Source organism: Macaca mulatta, chromosome 6, assembly GCF_049350105.2.
Source record: "Macaca mulatta isolate MMU2019108-1 chromosome 6, T2T-MMU8v2.0, whole genome shotgun sequence".
Classification (NCBI taxonomy): domain Eukaryota; kingdom Metazoa; phylum Chordata; class Mammalia; order Primates; family Cercopithecidae; genus Macaca; species Macaca mulatta.
The window spans coordinates 29179603-29193343 of NC_133411.1; positions in this window are offsets into that span (position 1 = coordinate 29179603).

Consider the following 13741-nt stretch of genomic DNA (forward strand, 5'->3'; position numbering starts at 1 on the left):
AAATAATACTTTATCCATTTAGAATTAATTCTGCTTTTCATAGTCTTTCAATGCTGTAAAAAGAAAAACAACTCATTATTTTTACTGCATTGAAATTTGACTCTGGAAACATGCATGTTCACAAAAAACAATTTTCTTTAAATATATCTCTGTTTTTTGTTTCATAATGTAAGGATATAGTTTATGATGATAAAGAAAATGAAGACAATTTAAAACATAATTGTAGAATCCAAATGAATAGAAACCTCTGTGGGTCAAGTTTTCAATAGAATAGATGGATGAATAAGTAGATATAGATAGAATTTGATTAAGTGGGAATTTGGTGTTTTTTGTTTATATGAGTGAATGCTGGAAAACATGGAAGATTGGCAGACATGAAAGTACAAGAATCTGTCCAAGAATTTTACAGAATTCCAAGTAAGATATTACAGTGGCTGGCCTAGGAAAGTGACTCTGGATGTAAAAATAATTATAGAGGTCTTTAATATGTATATTAAAGAGTGAAAGGACAAGACTTACTGATTGATTAGGTGTGCTTCAGAGAGTAAGAGAAGGAGGAGATATGAAGGAGTATTCAAAAATTTTAACATAAGCCATACAATAAATGAGTGGGGGGATAAGTGACATGGAGGGCATAAGTAGGTTGGTATGTTTGTTGAGAGATGTATTTATTTTTTAGCATTTTGTGCCTTCATGACAAAAGTTGGACTGTCTTGTGTGCAAATATATATACCTATATGTTTGATTGTTTTATAGATAATTCTAGAGTAGGAAAAAAGGACAGAGTTAGAAATTTAACTTGAAACCGTTGGAGTGCATGAGTTTACTGAGGGAAAGTGTGTTGAATGATAAGAATTTGGGAAAAACAGACAACAACTATGAAAACTTAGGGATCAGGTATAGCAAGAAGAATCTGCACGGTTAATTGAGAGATGTAGTTTTAAAATAAGTAGAGCATGGAAACATAAAACCTAAATAAAGTATGTGCTCTAAAATAAAGGGGAAGTTAACAGTGTTAAATGATTCTTAAAATATATGCAAGGTAAGGATTAAAAATGCTATATTTTATTTAGGGACTTTTGAGACCTTGCCATGGAAAGATTTTTTGGAGTGCTGGGTTAAATTTCAGTTCTCAGTGTGCAAAGAAATGAATGGGAAATGATGTAATGTGAGTGAATAAAGATACTTATTTTTAAATGAGACATAAAAGCACCTGGAGTGTGATATTTCATTAACTCATGCGTGCGCTTGTGTTTGTGTGTGTGTGCGTGTTTCTCTCTGTGTGTGTGTGTATGTGTGTGTGTATGTATGCTTCATGCTTGTTTGCTTTACAATATGGGACACATTAAAAGTGATAAGAACTAAGAAACAAAAGACTGAGAAAGCACGAATAATCAACAAAATAAGTTACCCGAGAAAGTCAGATGAAACAAATCAGCTCCATGTCAGCCAAGATATTTTCTTCCCCAGATTTCCACACTGCAGAAATTTTTAGTCTTTAATATCTTAATGTGCATTTTCAAACACCAAGAAGAGAAAGCACTGAGGTCACATTTGAGTCAGAACTTCCTTTCCAAAAGCTGTTTCCCTCCTACCCAACAGTATTATTAAACCAACATAGAATAAGCAATGGAAGGCTATTTATTTTGCCAAATAGTAAAAGTGCATTGGCTGTGTTTCACTAAGAAAAACTACAGTATGTTTTCATTTCCAGGTTTATACTTAGCTTGGAAATATGTGTCTTCTATAAAGGAAATTGATAAATTTGATAAATTGATAAATGGATAATATTTCCATCTCATAACCATACAATGTGCTCATGAAATCAAATGACAGCATGGCCTGCTTAATTTACATGGATTTCTCTCTTTTTCTCATAGTAAATATAATAAGACAAATTTGAATAAGAACAATACCATATGATTCTACTGTAGCATAATATGCAATATTCTCCAAATTACTTATTTATTACATAACACTTTTTACATATTACAGAACTTCATTTTACCTAAGGCAGGGCATACATGTTCTCATTCAAAATGGAATAAAGTACATAATATATTCTCTTGAACACTGTACAGAATGTGAAGGACATTCTAGCACTAGGGCTAACTTAGTCACTGTAGAAACTACTAGAAACAAGTGAGTGATTTGTTTTTCTCACTCTTGAAGACAGCAAAAGTAAGTAGAGCCAGGCACAGTGGCTCATGCCTGTAATCCCAGCACTTTGGGAGGACGAGGTGGGCCAATCACCTCAGGTCAGGAGTTCAAGAACAGCCTGGCTAACATGGCAAAACCTTGTCTCTACTAAAAATACAAAAATTAGCCATGCATGGTGGTGAGCACCTGTAATCCCAGCTACTCAGGAGGCTGAGGTAGGAGAATCTCTTAAACTATGAGGCGGAGTTTGCAGTGAGCCTAGATCGTGCCACTGCACCCCAGCATGAATGACAAAGTGAGAATCCATCTCAAATAAATAAATAAATAAATAAATAAAGTAGTAATGCCATTTTCAACACAGGTTCTGAAAACCTGATAGAAAGCATTGGACATACAAAACATAGGTATCTGAAAACATAATTTTCTTATTGGGTGCTGATTTTACTTCTGTTAATCTCTGCCAGTGATGATTGGAAATGATTCACCAGGGTGAGTCTTTTTTTCCACTAATGCGCATAAGTCTAGTATGATATTATCAGAATGGATAACAAGCCTACGTACAGTGGATGTGTCTGTGAGAGCTGATTCCCATTGAGATAAGCACTTTGAAGTTAGCTCAATATGAGTTTTCTTTGTTCTCTTTGATAGAATTATAAACTAAAGGATCACATAAGATTATCATTCCTAACAACCTATATCCTAAGACGCAGATTGAATGATGTATTCAAGAATTCTAACCATACACACAAAATACCAAAAAGAGGAGATACTAGAATAAATGTGAAACAACTATTTTAGGAGAATAAATTATTCATCATTATTCTTTATAATAAGCTCACCGAATTTTGTGCCTTTGAAACAGCTACAATACAATTTTTTTGTGTGAGCATATGTAATTTTTAATAAGAAAAACATACCCCATAGCAATGATAGCCACAAAGGGCAGCATAGATTAGAAAACAGACATCACTCTTACTCCTGTGGAGCAATTCTACAAAATTACACACTATGCAAGTTGGTAAAATGTATAAGGGAACTCGAGAGAAATACAGTAATAATTTAACTTGTGTTATGAGTCTCTGGATGCAGATTTCCCATGAATGCATTGGTTATATCTAGAGTTTTAAAAAATATAAGGGCTTCCATAATGCTTCCCTTAGTTTGGCATAGCATATAGGCTTTGGGTGGCATGAAAAGGTTCTTATACTGAGTGCCTGTGCACCATATAAGACAAATCACGTTTAGAACAAAGATAATGCCTTTCTTTTTTGTAAATGTACATATTCGTCCACCGGTTCAAAGGTAAGTATTAAGATAATGTTGTCTAAAATGGGAAATGGTAATAGGAAATGTGGATAAAGAACAAAACAGATTCTTTACAACAATTCACGTGGTAAATAGGCTAATGTCTTCAGCATCTTCAAGGAGTAGACTTCTTAGAAATCAACTTGATGAAGAAAAAAGTTATTTATCTCAGAATAGAACTTTATACAACCAAAAAGGTCACCTTTGAGTGTCAAAGTAACTATAGTTTTAGTCTCTCTACTAAGCAAGTTTTCTCCATTATCTTTAATTGCACCAATGGGTATGATCCAGAGTGCGTTGTTCTCCTGCAAAGAGTTTCAGGATGCTTTTCTCATGAGGGCTTAATCAGTATAAGAAATTCCCCATGAAGATAAACCAGACAAAAACAATGTGAACTAATTTTCCCTTCATCTATCCAGTAAATCTACTATGATAATAAGAACTGACCCATGTGTTTGTGGGTTATAAGTAATTAAAAATGACCTAATCGAGATTAAGAATACCTAATGAGGATTAAGAAGTCACCCATGCTGAAAAAATATATGCCAAATCAGGAAGAAATTAATAATTTATTATTGAACCTTAGTTGATTTTATTTATTTATTTATTTATTTTTGAGACAGAGTCTGGCTCTGTCCCCCAGGCTGGAGTGCAGTGGCGCAATCTCGGCTCACTGCAAGCTCCGCCTCCCGGGTTCATGCCATTCTCCCGCCTCAGCCTCCCGAGTAGCTGGGACTACAGGCGCCCACCACCACGCCCAGCTAATTTTTTGTACTTTTAGTAGAGACAGGGTTTCACTGTGTTAGCCAGAATGGTCTCGATCTCCTGACCTCATGATCTGCCCGCCTCGGCCTCCCAAAGTGCTGGGATTACAGAAGTGAGCCACTACGCCTGGCTGAATTTTTATTTATTATAGGGGAATAAGGATTTTGAGGGTGAGGGGTACTCTTGATATACACTACTACTTTGCAGAGCTCTGGCACAAGTTAGAATTGTATAAGAACACCAAGACAATGGTAAAATAAATTGAGCAGACTATCAATATTTACGAATCTAATAATTTATCTAACATCTTTAATTATGCTGTGCCAATATCTTATACTCTTTATCTTTGGATATCCTTAAATCATAATCCAAATTATTTTGGGATTGTACTATATTCTAGACACTTTACTATGTGAATAAATCGCAATACTTCTTTAGTAGTCGGGGAAGTTTAAAGTAAAAAGATTATTATCACCTACAAACACAAATAACAGAAGTGCAGGGAATGAAGCATGAACACTAGAGTATTCGGTATTTGAAATTTATCTTCAAAGAGGGATTTCTAATTTAACCCATATTACAGAGTGAACATATGAATGAATAAGACAGTTAAAACAGCACAGCATTTATATACAGTAAATAACATTTTTTCTTTATTTTTTTCCTGTTTATATTTTAGTGATTCATGTAAAAGTAAGTTGAATGGAAGCTGGGTTCTTCCAGGAAACTGTTTTTTAGGAAGTGACTCTGGATTGAGACTTTTTGAAGGTTATAGACCGTGGATAACTTAGGCATCTGTTGAGCATGGTTATTATTGTGAGTTAATATGGGAATAAGTATAATTTAATTAAACAGAATGACAAAAAAATCATAATGGACATTAAAGGAGAATGGATTGACTCATTAATGATTTTGTGGCATAACAAATAGACATAGCGAGATACAAACACTCACAGTGTTTTTCCAAATCAGATTTAAACTTCCAGTGAAAAATGAAGCTGTCTTTCTAGCTTGTAGTGATTTGTAGTTTCTATATAGAATTCAAATTATTTATTTTGAATTTGTAAATTTGCATCTCTATACATAAGGTACAAGGAAAATACAAAACCATTACCTAGAAGATAGTGTGGATAAATAAAGTAAAAACACTTTCACAGGCATTTAAATAAATAGATGACATTTTCTTCATCAAAGTTCACAAGAATGTGGAACATAATTCTATGCCAAGTCCTTAAATGATTTGAAGGAATTAAAAATAATGTAAGGGCAAAAATAAAAAGTGTTATACAAGCCATTGATTTTGCAAAGGGGAAAGCAGGACTGCTGAGGCACAGTCACATGTGGGAAGGTATCTTCCCAGAGGCAGTCTAAGGGCAAGAGAAAACATTGTCCCTGTTAATAGAAATTCATAGTTGTTGTCACTTAAGGAGCAATTATATGTACATGGAAATGTTCCCCTAGGTGAGAGAATGGTGCTGTCAGAAACATTTTTTCTATGAAGCATATTTGCATTATTGACTCATCCATGTGAAATTCAAATGAAAGACTGCATTCAAGGATGTGAATTCATAAATGTGCTTCTCATTTAAGATTAAATATTTAGGAAAGTCTGTTTACTTGTATATTTGGTCATTGTATTTCTTTCAGATAACTTGAAATAATTCATCTAAAACAAGAAATTAGTAAAAACAAGGATTGGATATAAGAACATCCTTAGAGAGAACCGTTGAAACTGGAAATATCACAGATACTTGTCTTAAGATTTTTACAACCTCCTCTTACTTAGAAATAATGTTTCCATTTAAAAGCATAACAGAGGTAACATAGGACTTTTTTATATCTTTCACCTAGCTTTCATTACTGTCCAAACCTATGCTTTGGAACATATTTCTTTGGATTTGTTCTATTTGAGGTTTACTTAGCTTCTTCATTTTGTAGGTTTATATGTTTTGCCAATTATCAAAACTCAGTAATCATGTTTTGTGCAATTGCAAACTCTATTTAGATTTTCCTGATTTTCCCACTAATGTCCTTTCTTCTCTCCAGGATACAATCCAGGCTATTGCATTGCATTTAGATAGCACGTTTCCTTAGGTTCCTTTACTCTATGATGGTTTGTTTATTATTTTTTTTCTCCATGACCTTTTGAAGAGTACTGTACAGGTAATTTACAGAACATTCTTCTACTTAAATATGTGTGAATACCACAAAGTGGAATGCCTTCTTATCCCATTGTATCAGGAGGTACTAAATATCGTGTGCAAATCACTAAGTTCAAGAGGGGAAAAAAATCAAGCCTCATTTCTGAACATGAGTTAAAAACACCATAGTAATCCAATATTTTGAGGAAACACTTTGAATCTCTGAAACTTCTGATTCTCTTTAAAGTTTTTGACTATGAATTTTAACATTGATCAGCCTTCAATGCTGTAGTGCTCTCATGATGATTTTCCTTTTAACCTATTTTTTTTATATTTATGAATCAGAATTCTCTTATAAGGAAGGTTTTCACCTTCTCTTCAATTTATTAACTAGATTCTTTATATCAGCTTGAATTATTTGATGTTTATTTTTGTATAATCAGATGGCCACAAATTACCTTAGTTTACATTCTTTTGAGGTTGTCTTGAATTATCCTTTATTCTTGAAGGCTTTTTTTTTTTTTTTTTTTTTTTTTGGCCTGATGTAAAATTCTGAATTGGCAGTTTTATTCCTTTAGGATTTGAATAGTACTGTGCCCTTTACTTCTTATCTCCCTGGTTTTTAATAATAATACTATGATCATTTCTATCATTTTTCTCTTGTATGTATCGTGCCTTTTTTGTCTCTCTGGTTTCAAGATTTTTTTCTGTTTTTATTTTTCAGTAGTTTTATTACAGGGGGGTCTTTGTTCTTAGAGCTCCCAAGATGGCAGCAAGCCTTTTGTTCTCTGACCTGGGGTTCTTGGCCTCACAGATTCCAAGGAATGGAACTTTGGGCCATGCGGTGAGTGTTAGAGCTCTATTGGAAGCTGTGGGTCAGGGAAGAGAATCATGGAACCCAGTGACTAGTGTTCGGCTCGATTAGGATGAACCTGGGCACTTAGCCACACAGAAACAATGGTGAGCCTTTAGCCCGATCAGGAGTGGCAATGGGGACTGCCTTGCTGGATCAGAAATGCAGAGGACACCCTTCCAGATCTGGAGGGGTGGAAGTCAATGGCTGGTCTGGAACAGTGGCGAACAGCAGTGGTGTCAGCGAGCTAAACAGCTGGAGCCATAACAAACACGGACCAGAAGAGCCTACAGTTGCAAGATTTAATAGAGTGAAACCAGAGCTCCCATACCACGGTTGTCCCTCCCTGCTCAAATGCCTGGGTTTATATCCCCATCATTGTCCACACCCCCTCCCACATGCCCCACTCCCCCCACACTCTGTGCTCTCAGGCAATATATGATTTGACTATTTCTTTACCTCCTGCTGTCAGCCTAATTTGTATTTTAGTGAGCCCTCTTTACTACCTGATTGGTCAGGTGTGAGCTGAGTTAGCAGCCCTGTGTTTACAGGTGCGTGCATTCACCTTCCCCAGCTAGGCCTAGGAAATCCAGCTAGTTCTGTCTCTCCGCTTGACTATAACGTCTCTTGTCCTATACTTCTTTGGACTTACCCAGTTTGAGGTTTACTCACCTTGATTTTTTTATTATGCAGGTTTTTGTATTTTTGTAAGTTTTTAGATATTTTCAGCCATTATTTCTTTATATACTTTTTCAGCTTTATTCTCCTCCTTTTCTTCTAGGATTTCAGTGACACAAACGTTTTATTTTTAGTTATATTCCCACAGGCCCCTGAGGCTTTGTTGACTGTTTTTATTCTATTTTCTCTTTGTTTAGATTGGCTGATTTCTAAAATTCTATCTCTATATTTACAGATTCATTCTTCTATCTTCCCCTTTTATCCCATACAGTGATTGTTTCTGCCACTTCTATATCTATTCTCAGGGTAGATTTTTTTCTTTTTTTCTGTTTCTTTCCACCTACTTTCTCTGCAGTGAGTTTCCACCAATGCCTGGAGAATACATTTATTGTTGTTATTCCAGTATATTAAGACTTTTGTTCCATATGGGAAAGATGGGAGATAGATCTGGAAGAATTTCTGCAGTGCCTGTGCCTCCTACCTGAGTCGACACCACATGGGAATGGTTTCTAAGGATTCTCCCTGATCATCCATGTGAGCACCTGGCGGGGTTCCAGGAGGAACAGCCTGTAAGTGCAAGACTAAGAAATTCCTTTTTGTCTCTGGTCAGCTGTAGCTTCACACTCTCACGCTAACTCATACTTAGCCTTTTGCAACTCATTTATATTTTCCAGTTGAATCTACTAACTAGATGTTATGACATTGAAAGGTGTCTATTCAAGCCAAGCAAAGGCATAGATTCTCTCTCTCTCTCCTCAAGGAGAGAGATTTTAGGTAAGTTGCTTGACCTTCAGTTCTCTGATGGTTTCAAGAAAAGTCATTAATTAGCAGTTGTATAGCTTTTTTATCTTGCTCTAAGAGTGGGATCAACACTCCAGCTCTTTCCAAATCCAACTTGAAAGTTGAAAAGTGGTTCTCTTTGAGGCATTCAAACCAGAGCAACTCCACCTTAAACAGGAGCTGGGTAAAATGAGGCTGAAACCTACTGGGCTGCATTCCCAGATGGTTCAGGCATTCTAAGTCACAGGATGAGGCAGGAGGTCAACACAAAATACAGGTCACAAAGACCTCGTTGATAAAACAGATTGCAGTAAAGGAGCCTGTCAAAACCCACCAAAACCAAAATGGCCATGAGAGTGACCTCTGGTTGTCCTCATTGCTACACTCCCACCAGCACCATGACAGTTTACAAATGTCATGGCAATGTCAAGAAGTTACCCTAGATGGTCTAAAAGGGGAGGCATGAATAATCCACCTCTTGTTTAACATATCATCAAAAAATAACCATACACATGGGCAACCAGCAGCCCTCAGAGCTGCTAAGTCTATGGAGTAGCCATTCTTTTTTTCCTTTACTTTCTAAATAAACTTGCTTTCACTTTGCACGGCAGACTTGCCCTGAATTCTTTCTTGTGTGATATCCAGGAACCCTCTCTTGTGGTCTGGATAGGGACCCCTTTCTGGTAATAGTTCCACTTTCAGATCAGCATTTTAAAGGGCTATTATGAGGGATGTTCTTATCCTTAGAAAAAGATTTTTAAAAAGCTATAGGAACTATAGTAAAGGATTATAAAGCAAAAATATAAAAACATGTAATCTGTCTGCTATCTCTTCCCAAAGACATCTCCTTAATACTTTGCAAGTTAAATAAAATAATCAGAAGAGTTATTCTTTTTGTTTTACATAAAATTCTAAAATTCAAATGACCAACTTGAAGAAAACTTTATGGGAAATTCTATTAAATTGGTTTAAGCAGAATAATAGTGCATTGGATTCAATTATTTTCCACCTAGAGCAAGCATTTTTGATAGATTGATCAAAACAGTAGGATAGAAATTGATAGTAGTTTTTTCACAAATTGAAAAAAAAGTAAAATGCACATTAAGGTGACTGGGTAATTTCTGTATGGATAATACTATTATATACATACAAAATTGAATAGAATCATTCAATTGGATGAATTAGAATTAATTATACCATGTCTTATTTAATTATAATTTAGCATTTCAGCATGCTTTATAGCATAATGTTCCTTAGATCTGAGGAAATATAAACCAGTAGATGAAACAGTGATTTAGTTAACCTAACCAATGTTATCTTCCTAAGCAACTGTAGAATTGTTTTCACTCTTTATCAAACACATTTTTCCTCAAATACAATATTGCAATTACAGTCCATGCATGAAAATGTCTGTGCATTGTACTAGTGCCAATGAGTAATCTCCTGTTTGGGGCTATAAACATTTCAGTTCAGCTGTTCAATGCATGTTTACATAAGCTCACATCTTCCCACTCAACAAAATTTCTAAAAGAGCACAGCTCAGTAAAAAATTGAAGAGAGAATGATGAGTGAAAAACAAGTCTATTCTTAACAAGCTATAATCAAATCATTACAAGAAGTTCTATTCTTTATTCTGCATTTGGTATGATAGTCCTTCAAGTGAAAGAAAAAGAATAGGGAAAAAAGTTGAAATGTAATGTTACAATTCAAATTGAAATTCTATGTATCTTAAAAATAGATGCTGAGTCACAAAAAGGAAAGTTATTAACAACATTTTCAAATGGCTCTGTAAGATGTTTTGTTTCCAGATACGAGTTACACAGGAATTATTGTCAGCAAACATTTATTAGGTGCCATACCTTGAAAATCACCATAATTTATTTAGCAGGTAACATGTTACATAGATTTCTAAACCCAATATTGAAGAACACAAATGTTAAGTTGGCTATTAAAAACAAACACTGTCAAGAAAAGTATAGACAACTTCTACCAAATCACTTATTTTGATGAGTTAAATTTGAGGTCTTTTGGTCACCAAATTCTGTTTTTGTGTATTTGTTAGAAATTAGTGGATGTCGAGAAGGATTATGGGACAGAATGTGGACATGAAGGAAAGAGGCTTTTGATCAATGATTAGAAACTACCCCACTAAGGGATAGGAGGTGACAGGAGTTGTGTTGTATACTTAAAGATGACCATATGTTTTGTTGGCAACAAACTTAGATTATACCTGTTTTCTTAAATTCCCATTCCGATTTTTTCAGGGTTTTTTTTTTTTTTTAAATAAGAAGATAGTCTTTATTTTCTTCCTTAGCACTTTCCATCTGCAAAATAATGTACACTTCCTTTCCATGAACAAATTGTGCATTTAATGAAAACTTAACTATTATATTTAAATTTCCCAATAGATAAGATGAATAGATAACATGAATAAAATGTTTGTCTATGTTCACAACCATGATGGAAGCTGTAGGAATGGCCTTGACCACTGGAAAACCAGAAGACATAAATCTATTGAGGAAATGGTAATAGTTATTTTAAGAAGATGATCTCCAAGGAAGAGGAATTACCACAGTGCTTGTAAAAGAATTCTTTGCATATCACTTTTTGAAGTTTGTCTTCCCATTTGGATGAAATGACTACTATTTTAAAGTGATTTTATTCATATCTGAAGTTTTCTTTTGTACATAGGCAGAGTGGAAAAATGGGTGTCAGCGTATTATCTCCATAAGCTAAAATTTAGATTTTTTTAAAATCTTCGCTTCGACTGTAATTGTTTATTCTCCTTTTACTGCCAGTTATTGATCAGATTTAGAAGTGTTTGACTGCTGGATTTTGGTTGTATTTGGTTCAATACCAGTTGAAAATATTTAGTAAAATATTTTATGATTAAAACAGTTAGCAACAACAGCTTTTGAAGCTTTTTGTAAATTGCAGTTATTGAAAACAAACATTTCAAAAGAAAGCTACTTAGAATTTTCCTTCTAGAAGCAAAAAAGAACCTGAAAACATTAAATAAGGTGAACCGAAACACTGTGCATGGTTTAATTTTGAAGTTTTAATTTTTTTTTTTATTTTGAGACAGAGTTTCACTCTGTCACCCAGGCTGGAGTGCAGTGGCGTCATCTCGGCTCAGTGCAACCTCTGCTTCCTGGGTTCAAGCAATTCTCCTGCCTCAGCCTCCTGAGTAGCTGGGATTACAGGCACCCGCCACCATGCTGGCTAATTTTTTGTATTTTTTAGTAGAGACAGAGTTTCTCCATGTTGGCCAGGCTGGTCTTGAACTCCTGACCTCAGGTGATCCACTCACCTCAGCCTTTTAAAGTGTTGGGATTACAGGCATGAGCCACCGCACCTGTAATTTGAAGTTTTGAATTCAGCCGCACCTCAAGTTTGAATATCTTAACTTGTTGGAAAAATGCTTTTATAGAACACACATTTTTAAATTTGGTCAATGAATATTCTTGAACCTAAATGGAGTAAATCTGAAAAGAGCTTTCACTTTTAAGTCTACAAACTCTGGAAAAAATATTGTTAATAATCATAAGTAAGGGGAGCCTATAAAACAAGTTGCGTGTCATAAAATGTTTATTGAAAAAGATACTGTAAATGAAAGAAAAAATGCACCATCTGTGAAAATGCTAGAGCTTAAGTATTTACACATTAAAATGCAAAAAGAAAGCTTTAAGAAAATACTTCATTAGTAGAATTTGTTTTCAGTTCAACATTTTAAGATAAATTACTCTTTCAATAAAAAACATGGCTTAAATAAAAGACTATCTCAGTTTCAAATTTTGCAATAATAAAATACAATTTTGAAGAGGTTACTGGCACTTTTATAAAAAATAAACTGATACTGAAAATAAATGCATAAAAATATAATTATTAGAAACAATTAGAAGCTAAGAAACTAATTCATGTAATAATATGTAGAACACTTTCTCTGTTCATTTGTAATTTGTTACTCACAAAATGAAAATAAAAATTTTTTTAAAATCTTGTTTTACTGTACTGATTAGGTTATATCTGTTTTAGAAACAATTTTATTTTTGAAAATATAATAATATAAATACTACACCCTCCACAGTAATAATAATGGTAAAAATGAAATATTTCAACATTAGATCATTTTATTTAATTTTGTTTTCCCTTTCGCTCTCACAAAGTGTCTCTGTTTAGATGATAAGCTGTGTAATCAATCACACATCAGTTAATCTTCCTTTAGACTTTTACTTTCACCATTAGGATGGGAATGGAAAGAGAGATTGCAGGAGTTCACCACGTTTCTATTTTAATTGCCTGAGTCATCTGGGATACTTCTGTGCATTCTGAATGCTTTGTGGAAAGCACACTTGAGTAACAGAAGGTAATGGTCATGAGTGAGAATCAACATGATATAGATGGAAAATGCTGTGATGAAGCTACTCCATCACACCATGATTGCTTTGGTACAGCATTGGCTGTAGCCTGAGTCAAACATTTACAGGTTCATTTGTTGTTGGAGGAGTAACTCATTTCAAAGTAAGGGAACAGTGGACTTTTCTGCAAGTTAAGGACCAAAATATGTTCAGATGCTACTATGTAAAGATATGTGAATTGAAAAACAAGAGTAACTGCAGGTCAGGTAAGAGAGAAGTAATCAGAAAATGTCCTTCTTTTTATGATAAAACTGAGCACCCATTGTGTGCCAGGCAGTACATAAAAGTTGTGAAGTAATTACAGTCTCTATTACATTGAGTATATTTTAGAGATAGATAATGAAATGACAGTAAGGTATTTATAAGTAAATAAGAATTTATGATATATCATATGTAACAATCAAAGAAGGGTAGGAAATAAAAATATTTATGAACACTGTAATCTTATTACAGTGGGATTTATTTAAAAACAAAAGAAAATAGAAAGTTATCATAGATCTAAGTAAGAGACTGGATTCTCAATAACCCAGGTTTTGAGTTATGGTGATACATTTTCTGCTAAGGTTGGCTACAGATCTGAGATTTTCATGGGAGCATGAAAGACCTTATGAGAGTCCTCAATCAGAACAGCATGCGCCCAT